Raw genomic sequence first — 20,730 nt, forward strand, 5'->3', positions numbered from 1 at the left:
GCAAACTAAAAACAGTAAAGATCGACATTCGTTGGTTTAGAAAGACTTGGGAATTAATTGGGTTGTATAAATTAGCAATGTGTAAACTTTTTTGAAACAATTTAAAGTACAGAAATAGTAATTGGGGATTTATTTAAATTTATTGTTTATTGCCTTAATCCTTAAGAACTCTGATAAATTCAGATAATGAATAAATATTCCAAAAATTAGATGAATAGGTTATATGTCATAAAAACAATCTTGTCAAAATTATACTCTAATTATAAAACAGCGTACAGTGTTAAAAAAAATGACGCCATACAATACAAATGACCAATTATAGGCCAGTATACATTGATATTGACCACTGGTAAATTGTACACTGGCCTATCATAGGTCATTTGTATTGTATGATGTCATTTTTATTGGAAACTATATCCTGTTTCCTAATTATAGAAAAGCCTCGTTTTTTAACAAGTAAGATAAAAAAGACCTATACTTTAAAAAGTTGTAAAAAACCTAAAAGACATTGAAATAAGAAAAAATGGTTTTTATGTTATCTAATTTCAAAACAAGGACAATTTTATCCAGAAATAGCGCAGCAATGTCAAGATTGTATAAAATAAGAAGTAAATTTCTAGCAAAAAACTGCAGAGCTGGATCTTTAAATCATTTTAGTGGTGAGTCAGATCGGGGTGAGCCAAGTTTCCACCAATGAGAGCACAGCATTTTATGAAATGCCAGCTCAGAATAAATAATGAAATACATTTTTGCAATATTAGAAGGAATAAGATTATGAATGAAAAATTGGTATATATACTAAATGATGAGAAAGCAATATTACATCATCTATAGGATAAAATTATTGGTTGAAAAATTTGTGTACTGCTAGTTAGAACCTAACAATCAAAATCTAATAATAGTACTCAAAGTTTGTGATCAAATTAATTAGGGATAGTGTTTATAAAACTTTGGGTACCAGTATGTCCAATCAATGTCCCCTTTCTTTCTAAGATAACTCACAATGAATAACAAAGGGACTAACAGACATACTAATAAAATTATATATATACTTTTTTTTTAAAAACCTTTATTAGTAGGATAATTTAATCTATGATCATATGGATCAAAAATCGATTACCAATCAAAATTGTAAATTATAATTATAGGTTAAAAAGTTTGGTAACTTCAAGTTTTGACAATTTTTAGTCACTTGACCAAATATGTATGTGCTATTTACTAATATTTTCTTTAATTTACTGTTTAGCAGTTTATTTTTCTATTTTCTTCAATATTTGCATTGATTATGAACTATATGATTTAAATGATAGATAGATAAATGGACAGATAGATAGATAGATATGTATGTAGATTATAGCCAAAATTTCCATTAAAATGTAGATTTTCAACATTGTTATGCTAATAGTCCATGGAATGTTTCATTATTATTAAACATTACATCAAAATTCATTTAATTTATAATTAAAATTCACTTTTTTTATCTCATTTTAAGATTATAAACATCAATTTAAAAGTATTATTATATCACTTTTTATGATATAAGATCACTTTCATTAATTTTTATTGAAAACTAAAATTTTCACAAGAATGAATGTGACCTAAGGCACTGAAAGTTTTATTTCAACTGCTTTAGAGAAAATTTTGGGGGGATGGGGGGGGGCTGAGGGAAGAGTTGGGGGGGGGGAGTTGGTATTGTATAGGGCGCTTTGAAGTGTTTAGACGTTTCAATAAAAAATATATATTTTAAAATAGCATTGAACTTTTAAGTTAAAACATAGTTTTATAAGATACTGTATAGAATACTAGCAGCTGCCCCCATAGCACCTAAAAGAAGGCAGGGCATTAGAATAGCCTAAAACCTTACCAAAATTCTAATTTTGAGATAAAAAAGCACAAAACCCTCCCATGGCATATATTAAAATGTAGAACTCATTAGGTTTTGTGGTTAGCAAAATCTTAACTGATGAAAAAAATTATATAAAAAGATTACAAAATCATTTATAAAAAAATATAGTTGTTAAAACTTTTGCGGATTTTTTTCAGGTTTTTATGGCTCACCATCTATATATACGCACACCTTAAAGGTATGTGGTGGTGGTATATAAATGGGGTAGTGGGGGGAAGACAGGGACAATAGGGTATGGGGGAGGGGGTTGTACAGGTACCCCGTAACTTATAATACACACACACACACACACACACACACACACCTAACTCAGGCCCTTATATACATATCTTTAGCAGAGCTAAGCCGTTCTTGAACATTCGGCCATATACAGGGTTTTAAAATAGATAGACAAACACATCAAAGCTTTAAGGGATATTCACTTTTTATAGAAACCATTTTTGTGTTAAAAATTAATGCATGAAAAAGAAATTGGCATTTTTTACTGGCTAAAACTTGTTGGCATAACAGTTTTCTATAAGTGATTTAGATAGATATAAATTTGTTAGAATACGCAAAAATGTAATTTTTGTCAGGGTTCTAAAGGGATAAGACAATAGCAGATAAACTAAAAAAACACAAAATTACTCCTTCTGTGGATTACAATAAGTGGTTGAAACGTTTGAGCATTCAATGATCCAATCTAAAGTTCCCAAAGTTGTTAAGCTAACGATTAAGCAAACGTTATTAAAAAACTTTAAGGACTTGTGTAATAAACAGCCCATTGACCCCTCTCTTTCTTAATTATGGCAACAAGGTTTTTGACAGTATGAGATGTATTTTTTTTCATGGAAAATAAAATGAAATGGATGTATAAATGCCAGTGTTAGATGTATTTATCGCATTTAAATTATTTATAATTATGTTTTTTACAAAGCTTTTAAAGACATTTAGACTAAAAAGTAAAAACACCTATTTTTTGGTAATTTGTAAACAGGGAAGCGTCCATAGGGCTATGAGGACGTTAAGTAAATCATCCCCCTATGTTTTTTGCGTCTAAATCTGTATTTGGGTGATGTAAATATCCAAGGGATTGCCCCTCTAAATCTAACCTATCTATTATTCAGACTACGGGCTCAACAAAAAAGGGCAGGGGGGAGGGGTCGCTTTTAGGAAAGGGGGACAACAGAAATAATACTACTACAACTTGTTGAGTTAAAGGGGTGGGGGGGGGGGGGGGGTAGTTTGGGTACCAAACGGGAATGGGGAATTCGTTGGTTTTTGGGCGCCAATCGAAAGTGAGATAGATGGATAGAGTTCTGGTTTAGGGAAGGGAATGGATAGGGCAAGGGTGGGGTAATAAGGGTTGTGGGGATGGGGGGGAGGGAGGGGTTGGTGGTTACGTCACGAATCTAAGGATATGGGGAGCAGATTATTTTATCAGTTTTCTTAATCTATAAATTTAATCCTTATGTTTCAATTTATGTTTTTTTTTTAAATTAATTTTAATACCAGGAACGAAGCAACTCGATAGATAATGTTTTTACGTCCGTAACTATTTCAAAGTATGGTAAAGTATAATCATTGTTTAATGTTTATTGCTGGATTTGAAAAGTTTAAAGAAAAAAACAATTCTATAATACAAAGTAGAACGATGTCTGTCTGTCTGAAGCTTAGGATCTCGGTAACAGCTGAATCGATGAGGTTCTACTCTTCAAAGAATAAACCTACTGGTCTTGTGGTGGATTTAGGCTATTTTTATGGGGGGGGGGGGGACATTAATTCACATTTTTTTACTGTATATTATAATACTTTTCTATTATGGAATCTCTGTAGCAAAGTTTTAATTCGATAGGACGCTTCTAAATCAATGACAGACCAACGTTAAAAGAAAAACTTCTCTTTGTTTTTCTTGTTCAGCTTTGAAACCGATTAATATCCGCTGGATTAGGACCTGTTCCCAGCCATGATAAAAAATCATGTATAGAATCGCATTACAGACAATTTGTCCTAAATATTTAAATAAATCATAATACTAATACCAGTTTTGTTATCACAGGCCTTCGACCCCTCGGGTCTAACTAAACTCTTTTAATCTTATTCTTTTGAATGTTAACATCCTTGAAAAGCTGTCTATAATACGATGATAAAAATAACTGTTATTCTTGAAAGACATAAATAGAAATAAGTTTTTAGAGGTTGCGTGATTATAAAAGTGATTAATCTTAAATAAATGATGCAATATTTATCTATAATACAAAGAAAAAAGATGTGTCTATCTGTCTGTCTGTCAGTCTGTCTGTGTGTCCGTCTGTCTGTTCATATGTTTGTTGGTCTGTTTTTCCGTCTGCATGTCTGTCTGTCTGTCCGAAGCTTAAGATCTCGGTAACCACTGAACCGATTGGGCTCTACTCTTCATGGAATATACCTGCTGGTCCTGTGGTGGTTTTAGGTTATATTTTGGGAGGGATGGGTCACCCCCAACCCTTCAAAAAAGAAAAATTGCCCCTAGAAAAAATTACCCTCCCCTCCTAGATAGATAGATGGATGGATATACATATACATATTTAGAGAGATAAATAGATAGATGGACAGATAGAATAATAGATAGACAGACAGCAGATAGATAGATACAGATAGATAGATATATAAATAGACAGTGGTTTACTGGACAAGATATCACTACATGGAGTATTCTTTTCACTAGATATAGACATACAGACACAAATATACATAGATATAAAGTGTGTTACCTTTTTTTATGTCTTATTATTATTTGGCCACAACTTGTTCAAAAATGCTCACAAATCAGACCTTTTTTGGCCGAAGATACTCAAATGGTTCCTTTACAAGTCCAATCAAACAGTTTTAAGATATCTTTATATTTCAAGGAAAATTGATGAAACTTACCAAAAAAAGGCAAATTTGGGTGTTACCTTTTATATGCACAGATACCATAAAATCAACAGAAAAAATACTTATTTTTACTTTTCTCTCATTTTTAAAGTTTGATTCTGTTGAATTGGCTATTCTTGAAGGGATTTATGCATTGATTGCATTGATTATTCTAAAAATAATATTGGGTAGAAATTAATGTACTTTAAAAAGAAAGAATAATTGGAAAATAAGAAATTCGACCTCTATCACTTTAGCGGACAGCTGCCAACCTCCAGTTGACAGAATGTAGTTAAATACTTGTTAACAATAATAATTAGCCCAAAAAGTAAAACTAAAAGTTTTTTGATAAGGTAAAAAAATGATAATTTAAATCTTAATTTTGGGGATGATGATCTTAAAGACACTCTTGCTGTTGGTGATGATGAGCATTATGACAACTAATCTATTAAACTATGGTCCAATTTTTGTATTTGTAGCATTCTCCAATCCAGATAAATCCCAATAGATCTAATCATGGTTTTTAAATTCTCCAATTCATAAGGTAAATACATTAGTTTTTAAAAGATGGTTATATTTCTTGTTACAGCTTTTAATTGGAGGCTGATCCAAATACAAAAATTGGATCATAATTCAATAGATGAGTTGTCATAACGCTCATGCACTTGGATACCATCTTGATTCATCATCACCACCAGTTAGAGCATCCTTCAGATCATCATCCCCAAAATTAAGATTTAGATTATCATTTTTTACCATATTTAAAAACTTTTTGTTTTACTTTTTTGGCTAATTATTATTGCTAACAAGTATCTAACTACATCCTGTCAACTAGAGATAGACATACTGACACACAGACAAATTTATAGTAAGATAGACATACACACAGACAGATAGACTAATATATAGATAGATAGATAGACATACAGATAGATAGACAGACATAGGTAGACTAATAGATAAATAGATAGATAGACAGTAGTTTATTGGCCAATATATAACTGCATTGGGTATTCTTTTTCACTAGAGATAGACATACAGATAGACAGATACATAGATAGATAGATGGATAGATAGATAGATGGATGGATAGACAGTGGTTTACTGGCCAAGATATAACTGTATGGGGTATTCTTTTCACTAGAGATAGACATACAGACAGACAGATAAACTAATAGATAGATAGATAGACAGATATATAGTTAGATAGATAGATAGATAGATAGATAGACAGATAAACAGTGGTTAACTGGCCAAGATATAACTGCATGGGGTATTTTTTTTCACTAGAGATAGACATACAGATATACAGATAGATAGATAGATAAATAGATGGATAGATAAATGTATAGATAGATAGATAGATAGATAGATAGATAGATAGATAGATATATATATAGATAGATAGATAGATAGATAGATGGATAGATAGATAGATAGATAGATAGATAGATAGATAGATAGATAGATAGATAGATAGATAAATAGATAGATCGATAGATGTATAGATGTATAGATAGATAGATAGATAGATAGATATATAGATGGATAGATAGATAGATAGATAGATAGATAGATAAATAGATAGATAGATAGATATATAGATAGATAGATGGATAGATAGATAGATAGATAGATAGACAGTGGTTTACTGGCCAAGATATAACTGCATGGGGTATTCTTTTCACTATGTCAAATATTAAATAGGCACAACTCATTAAACATCCATAAGTGTATGTTCGTCTGTATGTATGTATGAAGCTTAGAATCCGGCTAACCACTGAACCGATTGGGTTGTGATTTTCAGAGTATATTCCTCCTTTTTTTACGAATGTTTTTGGCCATTTTCACTCCCAACAAAACAATAATTAATATGTAAGATACCATTGAAAAATATATACCCTTCTCATATGCCCTGGGAAGGTTTTACTATTTTGGGTTGGGTACAATCTCTCAAGATAAAAACAAACATCCCAATTTTTGTTTTGTTTACTGTAATTAAAGGTGTAGGGTCGACATACCTCTAAGTGCATCCAGAGGCCTCTAGGGGCGTCGCCTTTAGTGCTCAATACATTATTATATTAAACAATTTAATGAATTGGACCCTAAATCTCATTAAGGTCTAGTATATGAATTATTAATCATTACAAAGTTTCTTGCTGGTAGAGAAGCTACTCTAAAACCTGATGTCTGTACGTTAATACGTTTGTCTTATACTTTATGAATACAAGGGGATCATAAGGGATAAGACAATGAATGTAGATTCCCCATTATGATAAACAAATTTCCCATTCTTGACAAAACTGTAAATGTTTTTCCTACTGTAATCTTCAATAGACATTGTTCTCCTTTACCATGAAGCTTTTCTTAGGTCTAGGGAAGGTTTATAACTATTGACTTTTAGGTATAAACTTCCAGTTTCAAACAAAAAGAAAAAGTCTCTAGAAAAAAATAAAATAGTAGGACAAAGTGACTCAGAAATCAGCCATGTGACGTCATAAAAAAGAGGGATTATCCATCTCTTTTTAGGAGTTTTCTTTCTTACTTCTCCTCTCATCTCCCTTATTTTTATGACGTCACATGCTGATTTTTGACCTCTCCATTTTTTTATATCTTAAATTAAATTTGATTGAAGGTCTAACCCCTCCATATCCTACATAAAGTGCTCCTAAAGGCATATAGTGGAAATACTATGGAAATAATCAAAAGGCTGTGTTGCTTTCATGAATGTTGTCATCCTTGTTTCTTGTTGAAATACGAACATGTTATCTTATTTATTTATCTAGGTTTCTGTTATATTCTAGGAATTATTTTTTTACAACTTTAAGGGTTCTGTTTTCTGACCTTAGAAATTAAATTAGAAAACAAGGGTTGTTTAATTGCAACTTTAGCTAGGAGTGACTTTGTTATCATTCTTAGAATTCATATTTTTTTAAAACAAGTTTTTTTTTTAAATTTATTTTTTATCTGCTTTTCTAGAATTTAATGTCAAATAGTAAAATTATACCTTTGAATATAAAATTTGTAAATATAAGGGGACTAGGGTTTTATTCAAAGGGTAAATACAAACTAGATAAAGTTCCATTTAAAATCAAAGAATTAACAGCTTCAGCTAATTATAAACCACATATTTATGTCTGCTTGGAAACTAAATTGAAATGCTCACACAAAGATATTAGGTTGCCAAATGGTTGTAAATATGGGGGTGAAACTAGCGGCAACGAGGCTAGTGGTGGTATTTTTGTTTATCATGATAATTTATATGAAGTAATAGAAACTAAAACAATTATTTCTAAATATGCAATGTATTTAAAATATAAAATTGGAGATCGGACGTATCATTTTATACCTGTTTATTTACCAACTTGTTCAGCTAAAGACCTTGAAGATATGCTAAGAAAAATATCTATTTTTATTCAAGATCACAATTTAACAGAATTTAGCTTTTTAGGAGATTTAAACGTAGATTTCAATAAAGTAGAACATTATTCAAGAGCAAAATTATTGGACAATTTTTTAACCAAATATAATATGTATAATCTTGCTAACAAAGTAGGTGTTAACCCTGGTTTTACTTGGATAGGATCAGGCCAGAGATTTAGGTCAAAAAGTAGTTTAGATTATTTCTTTTGTAATTTTGAATATTTTAATTATATAGAGTTTAACTTTAATAGTTTTAGTGACCACAAGAGTGTAACAATTGGCAGAAAAGAAAAATTTAGATATCAAAGTCCTAAATGGAAAACTTTCCTTTTCAAAAACAAAAAATTCTTGGAATTAATGAAAGATCAAACAGATCAGTTTTTAAAGCAAAATTCTGATTCCAGTCCAGAAAACTTGACAAATGTTACACTCGACAATCTAACTTTCATTGAAGCAAAGAATCAATATACTGGTGTTATGTTTAATCTTATACAACATCTAAAACAAGAACATGATAAATTCTATTCTAAATTAAGACAACAAGAATTCCAAAAAACAAAAGATTTTGACCTTCAGATGGATATGTTGTATAAAAAGATTGAAAATAATGACAGTAATAATTATATGTTGCAAATTAATGAACTTATTCTAACACAGCAGCAATACTTCAAAACGTTAGTTAATTATAGAGCAGAGACATACTACATGAGAAATTTAATTCTAGATGGAATGCCGAATTCTTTGACATGTCAAGATGTAAGGCCTTTTAAAGAGAGGAATTACAATTTGATAATAGACAATGAATTGACTAATTGTAGAGAAAAAATTGCAGATAAACTGTGTGATATCCATGCGGAAAATGTGTGTCCAAATGAAATACCAAAAGCTGATTTAAGTGGTCTTTTAAAAACATTTGATCTAAAAATAGATGACATATTTCCAAAAATACAAGATGTAATTTCCCCATACAGTTCTTGTGATGAATTTCTTAAAGTTATTAAATCTATGAAAAACAGTTCTAGCCCAGGCCCAACCTCTGAACCGAAAGCCCTATATCTATTTTTATTTCAAAATGTTCCTAAGTTTGCCACAAATGCCTTTAATCAAATTTATGATATTGAAAATATTGATAATTCAGACTTCGCATTTATTAAATTAAAAAATGTTTGTTTTCTTCCTAAAAAAGATTTAGACTCATCAGAGCCTAACAATTTAAGACCAATTTATTTATCAGAAGTAAGTCAAAAAATTTTGGACAAGGCACTTAACAATAAAATATCAAACTACATGACAAAAATAGTACATGCGGATCAATTTGGTTTTATTAAACAAAGGCATATGGCTACTGCAACTATTTCTATAACTGCTATTATGAACTATATAAAAACCAAAGAAATAGATTCCCAATTAGTATTTTTTGATTTGAAAAAAGCATATGATAAAACATTATACGAAGTATCTGATGCAATATTAGGTCATATATTCTCAAAAAACTTTGCCAAAATTTGGGCATCTATTTCAAACGGTGGCAAATTTAGGGTAGTCGTAGATAATTATGTTTCCAAAGTACGTGAAATAAAATTAGGTTTTGCACAGGGAGCACCAAGCAGCGCTAATAAATTTGTTATATATAACCATTTATTTTTTTCATGTTTGAATAGCAATCTGCTATCTCATTTAATGCTAAAAATAAACAAGCAAAATCTTCCAGCAATATTTTTCGCAGATGATGGTTTCAAAGGTCTCAAATTAAAGTCAGAAAATGATGTTCACACCATTTCTAATGTTCTTAAAAAATTAAAATCAACAGTAAATATAGAAGTCAATTTTAAAAAGACAAAAATACTCGTTTATGGAAATAGCCCTGCAAACCTTAATATTTTGGGTGCACCCTGTAGCCATGTAAAACATTTAGGCGTATATCTTTCCTTTGACTTTAAAAATGCATATGAATTAACATACAAGGAATTATTAGAAAAGTTTTCAAACCGTTCTCGACAGATATCTTTCAAATATGGATCAAACATATTTAAAAGAAGAAATGTTTGCCTTGCTTTCATGGATTCATTAGCATTTCATATTTATAGAATTTATAGTCCAAATGAAGCAATGAACAAACAAATTTGGAAACATACATCTAAATTTCTTTGGTCAAGTCCTTCTGGCTATAGATTTAAAGTAGCTAAAAAAAGAATAGAGTTAGATTTTTTTGATGGGGGACTTAATATGCTGTTACCAGAACAACAGAGCTTTTCAATCTGGTTAACTAGTTTTTTTAATGTATTAAAACATGCTGAAAAGTACCCAAAATCAAGTCTAGCTATAATTCTTGCAAACAAGCATGTTCCAATTTCTTCCATAACTAAAAATTTTGGCTCTAAGACTATTAGAAAGTACAGAACAAAATTCGATTTGCTATATCCAATGCAGGATAAAAAAAAACTTCAGAAAACTATGTGTTTTTATGGAAGAATTGGAAAAAAAGCCTTTAACATTTCTTAACTCAACTATCTCAACATCTTATTGGTCTAAAGATATTAAATTTACTAACGCAGAAAATAGAATACTCACTAACTCTAATATTGTTACATTAGCATCAATTATTAAATGCATGCCAATTAAACATAAATTTCTCTATCTTCCTATTATAAACGAAAATTTAAAGCAAACCTTGTCTGGACATAACCAATTATATGAGAAAATAGCAAAAATAGTTAAAAATATATCAAATGAATTTGAGTTTAATACTTTAGAATGTATTTCTTCAAAACAAAGCAAAAACTCAAATAAAACTATTATGACAATGTCATTTAATTCTCCTTCCATTTTTGCCCTTTATTTTAAGCAAATGCACAAGAAAAAGATTTGGTCAGCACATCCTTCTTTGAATTCACGAAAAATTGACAAAAAATGGTTCCCAGACATGGAAAGTTTTAAATATAGTTTTAATATAATACTTAACTTGCCCATAACTATGTATTTTAAGAGTTTTCTTTTTGAACAATTTACTCGTACATTAGTTAGCTCTAACAAACTTTTTAAATGGAATATTATTGAAAGCAATTTATGCAAATCATGCAAAGTTATAAATGACAGTGAGCATGCAATTTTTGAATGCAAGTTTGCAAAATATTTTGCTCACTGTATGGCCACATTTTTGGATAAAATATATAATAATGAATGTCCTGAATTTATCTTTCTAAAAGAAAATTTTTATTTATTTAATATTTATTATGATTGTTTTAAAGGGGATGACTTCACACAAATAACTTTACTTATACTGATAGCAAAAGATAGGGCTTTAAAAGCAAGCAAGGAAGAATGTATTATAAGATGGAATGAGGATAACTTTTTCTCTCAAACTTTACTGTTAGCACAATTTACCATAAAACTACTTAATTCCATCGGATTAAATTACAGTTTAGTAACTAATTTTATAGATTTTGTTTTAGGATATAAGGACAATACAAAGTATTTTAGCTGTTAGATAACGTCCGATCTCCATTGTTTTTAAAAAAAGTAATATGAAATCAATATGAATCAAAATATAACATTATGTTTTAACATGTATATATATAAATATGTTTATAATATGTAATATTATCATTTTTAATTTGTCTATGATTTGTTTAATAAGAAAAATAAATCATTTAAAACACACAACTCTCAATAATTAAGATATCTAAACTAGTGGCTACGCCCCTAGAGGCCTCTATAGGACTTGAGATGGGGGGAGTTGAATTCAATAAACTTTTTTTATAATTTAGATATTTAAAAAAGTAAAAAAAATGTGGGTTTTTATTGGGGGGGGGGGGGGTATTTCTCTAGGAAGGTTGCTGGTACCCTCTCCCAAACCTTAACAGGACCTATGAGAAGCTACCCTATCGGTTCAGCTATTATAGAGAACCTTAGGTACAAACAAACAGACATAAAAACAGACATACTGTTACTTTATTATAAAATAGGATAAAATGTATTAATTAAAAGCGAAGCTTTTCTACAGTTATAGTATGTCCGTCCGTAACTGAATTTAGAAAGAATTTAGAAAGAGCAACTCTTAAATCATCAAAAGTCAGTAAGTGATTTATTATATAGATAGACAAACCTAAAGAAATTTTAGAATAAGAAATGATCCACATGGAGCAACAGGGATAATACAGTGGCTGATAAATTAATTTACATACCTCCTGTAGATTACAATTAGTTGTTGAAACGTTTGGACACACAACTTATTTAACCAACCAATCAAAATTTAACAAAAGTCCCCAAAGTTCTTGAGCCAACGTATACGAAAAATTTAATATAAAACTAGTGTAATAAACAGCCCAATGTCCCCTCCCTCCCTGAATTATTTATGAATCTATAAAATAAATAGATAGATTTTTATTAAGAACTTTAAATTATTAAGATTTAATTCCTTATAAGTCTTAAAATAAAATTTCCCAAACCTTTATATTTAATAATCTTGTAAAGTTTTAACATCAATGGGTATATAATATAGGGATCTTAAGGGATAAGACAATGGATTATAAATAGACGTACTTCTCCAATAATGATCAACAAAATTACCTCTTCTGTAGGATAAAATTAATGGTGAAAAGTATACAAAGTGATAATACAACATTGGGTACCAGTGTAATTTACAGTCCAATGTCCCCTCCCTCCCTGGGTATATAACAACAATATACCACAGCAGGGTTTAATGAGTGTTCAAGAAATATAACTAATGATTTCTTAGATTTTAATTATTTATAATTAAAAACTAAAAATATTCCCAATGATGATGAATCAAATTACCCCTACTGCTCACAAAAAACTGCCAGTTTGAACCAATCATACAAGATTTAATAAAAGTCCCCAAAGTTTTTAAGACAACGAATTAGAAAACGCGAATGCAAACTTTAAAGTTAAAAAATGTCCTGCTCTGTTTCTTAAACAGATCTATAGTATAGATGTATCTACAGAACACTACCTCCCCTCCATTTTCAATGACCTTTTTCATCTAATACCAAATTGGTTTCTGCCAATTGTCTGTGTTAATATTCCCGTTATTATTGATTTTCAAAGACCCATTTGAGAGTCAACTTATCCCATTGCGATAGGGAGATACAGTTTTTAAAAACTTTCTCCCTCCAGAGTTTTACTCTAATGTTTCTGACAAAAAGCTTCCCTTTTAAAAATTTGCGAGATTAAATGAGCATACTATTGGTGGGGGGCTTAAATGAAGAAGTACTGCAAGGGTTAAATAAAGATACCCCACCGAGACGATTCCTAGGGTTAAAGCCAGCGATCTAAATGGATAAGGCATTGACCAATAAATTAATGTACATATTCCCTAATGATGATACATAAAATTACCCCTTCTTTAGATTACAATTCTTAGTTAAAAGGTTTGGACACTCAACTTAATAAACCAACAAATCAAAATTCCACAAAGTTGTTAAAAAAATAAATAAGAAAACTTTGGGGACTAGTGTAATAAACAACCAAATGTCCCCTTCCTCCCTGGGTAAAAACAGAGATAGGACACTAGAAATTAGGTTTTATGATTTATATATATACATTTGTTTTGAAGAAGAAACAGTTTAAAAGTAAAGTTTTTCAAATATTATGAACAGTCGCTTAATAGTAGATGGATAGATAAATAAGTATATAGATATACATATAGAAAATCAAAAACATAGGTAAATATAAAACCAAAGATGAGAAAATCGACGATAAATTGATTTACATTAGCAATGATAATGAACAAAAATTACCCCTTTTTAAATCAAAACTATTGGTTAAAAACTTTTAGATACTTATAGTTTGAAACCTAACAACATAAAACTTTGGGTACTAGTGTAATTTATCAGTGATCTAAAGGGATAAGACAATGGACGATAAATTTAAGTACATCCCCTTGATTATACATATAAAATTACCCCTTAATTTGATTATACTTAACGGTTGAAACGTTTGAACACTCAATTGAATCAACCAGTTAAAATTCAACAAAAGCCCCCAAAGTTGTTAAACCAACGAACAGGAAAAGTAATCATAACACTTTGGGGACTAGTGTGATAAACAGCCCGATGTCCCCTCCCTCTCTAATAAATTACAGTCCAATGTCGCCTCCCTCCCTCTGCACATAAAACCATAAATGTAAATGCACATTAACATACATATATAGACAAGCGGAATGCCATTTAAAATCTGGTTCAATAGTCATAATATCCTTATCCTATTATATAAAGTAGTAAGAATTTAATGTCTGAAGCTTAAAATCTCGAAAATTGATTGCTGTTCCGAATGGGTTGTACTTTAAGGGAAGTTTTGTAAATGTCTTGGTTTGGTTTTAGGCTGTTTTCCTGACCTCTCATCCCCCTCCCCTAGAGGCTAGGGGTAAAGCAATTAGTCCTTATAATAAAGTAACAGGATGTTTGTCTGTTTTGTATCAAAGGATCTCGCTAACCGCTGAACCGATATAGTTCTCCTTTACAGGATAGCTTCTCATAGGTCTTCGGAAGGTTAATAACTATTTTGGAAGAGGGTACCACGACCCTCCTAAAATAAATCGCCTCTAGAAAAAAAACTTCCCCCTCCCCTACATTATTATTTAGATTTTCTTATTAAATCTAATATAAAAAAATGTTTTTTCCAATTCAACTCCCCACTTCTCAAGTGCACCTAGAGGCCTCTAGAGACGTAGCCGCTAGTTACAAAATTAACAGGATATAATTATTATGTTACACAAGAATAAAAATGAACCAAGGAAACGGCCCTAAAAGTTTAAACTAGATTATATCTTAATTCAGATTGTTTCTCTACCCACAATGGATATATTATTACTTGGATGTTGCCCCAGATTTTCATGTACTCTAATATAGTGATATTCACAGCTGGCTGAAATAATAATACCCCCTATTATCCCCCTTTACACCATCTCCTTTCCCACTTACTGGATGAATGAACTGACAAATAATTGAGGTCCATATTAGCATCCTAAATTAACGACAAATTTTCCTCTGTCAATATATCCACGTATTCTATATCCATTGTCATTACCTACAGGAATATAAAGGGATAAGACAAAATGTTACTTTTTTACCAAGAAAATAAATTTATTAATTTTTTCAGACAATGATTTCTATGACAATTAGGTATTATGTTGCAAGCATTGCATCTCTGTAATTAGGGCTCCCAGTATTGATTTTCAAAAGCGAAGCTTTTCTATAATTAGGGTCGGTCCGTCCGTCCTTCCGTCCATACGTCCGTCCGTCCGTCCGTCCGTCCGTCCGAGATAGTTAGCTTTTATTCGTTAATTTAGGCATGTTAGAATTGTCCTATGGATTTCAAACTTTGCATGATGATTCCTGTAGTAGTTGGGTACGATTTAGAAAGCGTAGCAACTCTATAATCATTACCAAAATGTCCGTACATTTTAAACATGTTGATTTTTCTACTTTTTTAACAACAAATTTTCAAGTGTTCTAATTATCCGTTTGATCTGATTTTTGGTATATTGATTCCTGGGACAACAAAGAACAATATTATAAGCGAAGCAACTCTATAATCAAGTCCAAAAATGTAAGTATGTTCATAAACATTATCCTGCTTCAAGCAGTTTTTCAACATATTTACTTACAATTTTGCTTCGACTCTTATACTTTTAAATTCTGATTATTCAGTTCAGATACTATACAAGTGTTAATGTCCGTTTGTCCTACCGTTTCAGTGCTTCGCTTTCATGCATGTTGTCATCCTTGTTTTGTTCAGAATTTAAAACGTTTTGGCACTAAATTATAAATGTTCGTTTATTTGTTGGTTCAGCATTATTAATTAAATTAAAGCATCAAAATGATTTTTTAGTAACATTGTATGATATCAGACCAAATCGGAAAGGATTCAGGGATCTAAAGGGATAAGACAATGGCCGATAAATTGATGTACATCCTCAATAATAATACACAAAAAAAAACACTGCTGAAGATTACTAAAATAAATAACCAACCAATCAAAAGTCTCCAAAGTTTTTAAGCAAACCAATGAGAAAACGTTATTATAAAACTTTGGGGACTAGTTTAATAAACAGCCCAATGTCCCCTGCCTCCCAGAAAATGATTACATCTTAAATACTTTTCATACTTTTCATTTTCTCTTTAGACATTAGAAGGATAAGTAATAGATGATCAGCTCCAAATGGATTTCCTATTCTAGCCCTAGTTTCCTAAAGTGTACAGCAGATAACCCAATTATTGCAGACCCTATTTTCAGCTACTCCGGAAATTTGTGAAAACAAAGCGATTTATACATTATACATTCAAAATTTTAATGTTTAAAATTTTAATTTTTTTTTGGACGTTTAAAGCTTTTTTAGCTAATAGCAAATTTCGAGATAGGACGCGGACGCTAGGTACACTTTCGGAAACTAAATTGGAGTTCATCTAATAGATAGATAGATAGTGGATATATTGACATGGGAATAATTTGTCGTCATTTTAGCTTGCTAATATTTGCCTCAAATATTGGTCAGTTTTTTTTCATACAATAGGAGAGGAGGCGATGGGGTGAAGGGAGTGGATAGGGTGAATCGTTATTTTAGCCAGCTTCGAGAATTACTTTATCAGAGTTCATGAAAATCTGGTGCAACATCCAAATAATAATATATCTAATTAGAAAGATATACACATATTATATATATTCACTCTATAGGTAGCTTTTTTATTCGCCCATAGCCTCAATGGGAAGGCAGGGGAGATTAACCCTTACAGATCGGGGGGGGGGGGGGGCTCAAAGAGCCCCCCCCCTCTAGTTTTTTCAATCTCATTTTTTTTGTAGGTAAGATAGAGAGCTGTAACTTCATGACTTTTTAAGTTTAGTAATTATACGTCGGCAAGAGTTGATTTTATTAGGATATCTGGTCTGTGTCGGTCGTGGTGTCCGGTCAAAGTCGGTTGGGTAGCAAAAAAAATTAGAAAAAATTCTAAATAAATCTTAATTTCTACATTATGACTTTTGTGTATAAGGTAGAAACCTAAAATTTTTTTGGTGAATACTTAGATATCAATGACCTTCTGAGAAAAGTGGTGTTATGACCGTTTGACCGCTCCCTGACCGACTTTATGACCGATTTTTGTCCGGCTTTTACTACAGATATAAATCATGAATATCGTGGCTTCTATCACAGCTAGAGACCTATAATTTTTTTTGGTAAATCCTTGAGCAATAATAAACAGATAAAAATATTAATTTGCGCCGCCAACCGCCGTTTTACCGCCGCAACCGCCGAAAATGGCGGTTTCCGGTATTTGCCGTTTTCGGCGATGATCAGAAAAAGTAATTTTTTTGTTATGAAAAATAAAAGTTCGTCCTAAAATTTGGTCATCCTAGCTGCAAAATTAGCCGCTCTACAGCTGTTTTAAAATTTAGCGGCTGGCCGCTAAAAAGCGGCTAAGGAGCGGTCTGACTGCTATGACTAGAAAAAGTAATTTTCTCTAAAAATACACATGAACCACCAGAAAAAAAATTTACGTCTTTATCTGTACCAGGAGCCGAGATAGAGGGGGGGGCTCTTTGAGCCCCTCCCCCCCGATCTATTAAGGTGGGAATTGGGGCCCGATCTGTAAGGGTTAAGAAAATAGCCTTAAACTAACCCAACACATTTACGAATTTGCAGTATAAAGTTCTACCAATGGATATCAGCTTCAGTCAAAAAACCTTACTACTTTATACTATGGGATAACAAAAGTTGATAGTTGGATAAATTGATTATTGATAGATAGTTAAACAAATAAACACTTTGGATTTTTTTAAGGATACAAAATATTTAAGAAAATAGACGGCAAGAAAAAATAGATAGATAATATTAAGATGGACGAATTCAGAGATGGATAAACAGATGAATTGACATTTTAATAATAGTAAACCTTTTTTAAAAGAAAGTTTGTTAAATGGTTAAATAGTAAAGATTTATAGATAGATAGACAGACAATTACAATGATTTATAGATAAATTGATAGATATATATCCTTATGTAAAAGTAACAGGATCTCTGTCTTTCTGTACCGAAGGATCTCGTTAACCGCTGGACCGATATGGTTCTCATTTACAGCGAAGCTTTTCATATTCCAACTAATTTTAAGAATCGTCTCAGAAAAAAAGAACCCCTCCACCAAAACATTGCTTTTAATTTTTCAAAAGTAAAATTAAAAGTGGAGGAAAGGTGACCCCCCTAACCTTACACACACAAAGTGCCCCTAGAGACTTCAAGGGGGCGTAGCCACTAGTAATCTTTTAAGTAAAGGTGTGTAAACTAATTATTTGCATACATACTTAAGTGCCCAAATTTACCCTAGGGGTAAAATGACCAGAGATTTACAGGGATAAGACATTGAGAACAAGAAATTTATCTGAAGAGAAACAAAATTACCCTCTAGGCTGAAGTTATTATTCGAAAAATTGGAATAAACCTATTAGGATATATTATAAGTACCCAAAGTTTTTTAGGTAACAAATGAGAGAACATGTTTATAAAACTTTAGGTACCATTATAATTTACAGCCCAATGTCCCCTTTCTTCAGGAAAAACCTTATAGGTAAAAGCGAAGCTTTTGTAGATTTAGGATAAAAAACTCCACCCAATTAATCAAAATTTTTGCAAAATGATTCTTGTACAAATTAGGTATAAACATGAAAGCATAGCTACTTTACAATCGTTGCAAAAGTTTAAATTTTTTAAATCATTTTGTGATAAAATTGTCCTTTGAAATTTGAAATGAAAGGGAGAGGTCTTTGAGCTATCTATTACACTAGTCTTGATAACGTTTTCTTATTCGCTGGCTTATCAACGTTAAGGACTTGTATTGAATTTTGATATCTTAACGTTTCAACCACTAATTGTAATCTGCAGAAAAGGTAAATTTATTTATCATCATTGGGGATGTACAATATATCGGCCATTGTCTTATCCATTTAGAACCCTGGGCATAAAAGCAAAATTTTCTATATGGATGTTGTCATCCTAGTTAGATAGACAGATAAGTGGATAGATTGATAAATAGATAGATGACCAAACTACCCCGGGGGTAAAAATCCTTATTCATTGTTCTGTTCATTATAATGAATATATTATTACTTGGATGTTATACCAGATTTTCATATCTATAATACAAAGTAGAACGATGTCTGTTTGTCTGTGTGTCTGTTTCTTTGTTTGTAGCAAAGGAACTCGCTAACCACTGAACCGATCGGGTTCTCCTTTTCAGGGTAGCTTCTCATAGGTCCCAGGAAGGTTTTTAACTATTTTCTTGGGGGTTGGGACACCCCCATCCTCCCAAAAAAATTAAAAATATCCCCCCACCCAAAAAAATTTTCTTTTTAAAACTAAAATTGAAATAGTGGAAAGGACTACCCCCCAAACCAATGAAAAAAAATTTCTCCCCCCCAAGAGAAATTTTTTTTTTTAGATTTATTTTTTAAAATCTAAATAACGAAAAATTGGTTTAATCAAACCTCTTGAGGCAAAGCCCCTAGATAGAGGCTAGGGGCGAAGCCGCTAGTTCTCTAATAAAGCAAAACCCACAGGGGGTATAATATTTATAACCTCATCCATCCCCTTTACACTTACCCTGACCACTCCCCTCCTACTAAATGAACTAACTGACTAATAAATAGTTTCATGTAAGCAACCTATATTGACGACAATTTTCCTGTGTCATAATATCCACGAATATTCTATATCCATTTTCGGTAGCTAAATATTCAGTATCTTTGGGTGTACGATAAAGTTTGTAAGAAAAAAGAAAATAGCAAAACTAAATTTAACAAAACATCGTTACAATAAAGTAAAATGATCTCTGTCTGTATGTGTGTGTGTACCGAAAGTACCACTGAACTGATATGGTTCTCCTTTACAGGGTAGCTTCTCATAGGTCCTGAGAAGGTTTGAAACTATTATAGGGAAGGGTACTAACACCCTCCCAAGAGAAATCGCCCCTAGAAAAAAATTATTCCCCCCAATTTTTAAAAAAACTTTTCCTTTTTTACATCACATTTAAAAAGGGGTGGTCGACTCCCCCTCTCCCCTCTCAAGAGCCACCAGAGGCCTCAAGGGGCGTATCCGCTAGTAGATATATATTGTAGCGCATCTACACTGTAACTAACTCTGTATATTCGTCCCTAAGATTGTTTGCAACTTGATGAAATCAAAATGGCAATATTGAATTTTTTGCTAGACCTTTTACTTGATATTGAAAATGTTAACATCCAAAAAATCGAAGCTCTTAAACGGTTGTTGAACCAACGAACATTAACACTAGTAGAGTGTCATGTACAGACTAAACAAAATTGTAAGTACATTTGATTTGATTATAGAGATGCTTCGCTCATAATATACAACAAGGTTGTAAGAGAAATCAGCATAGACGTCCAAGGGGGGGGGTAATGGGGTGATTACCCCCCCAAATTTTTTTTCATTTTACCCCCCCCCCCCATTTAAAATTTACCCCCAATCATTTAGGAGGGGGTATTTACCCCCCCAAAATAAT

The sequence above is a fragment of the Acartia tonsa genome, chromosome 9 (assembly GCF_053477335.1).
Source record: "Acartia tonsa isolate MP-2025a chromosome 9, ASM5347733v1, whole genome shotgun sequence".
NCBI lineage: Eukaryota > Metazoa > Arthropoda > Copepoda > Calanoida > Acartiidae > Acartia > Acartia tonsa.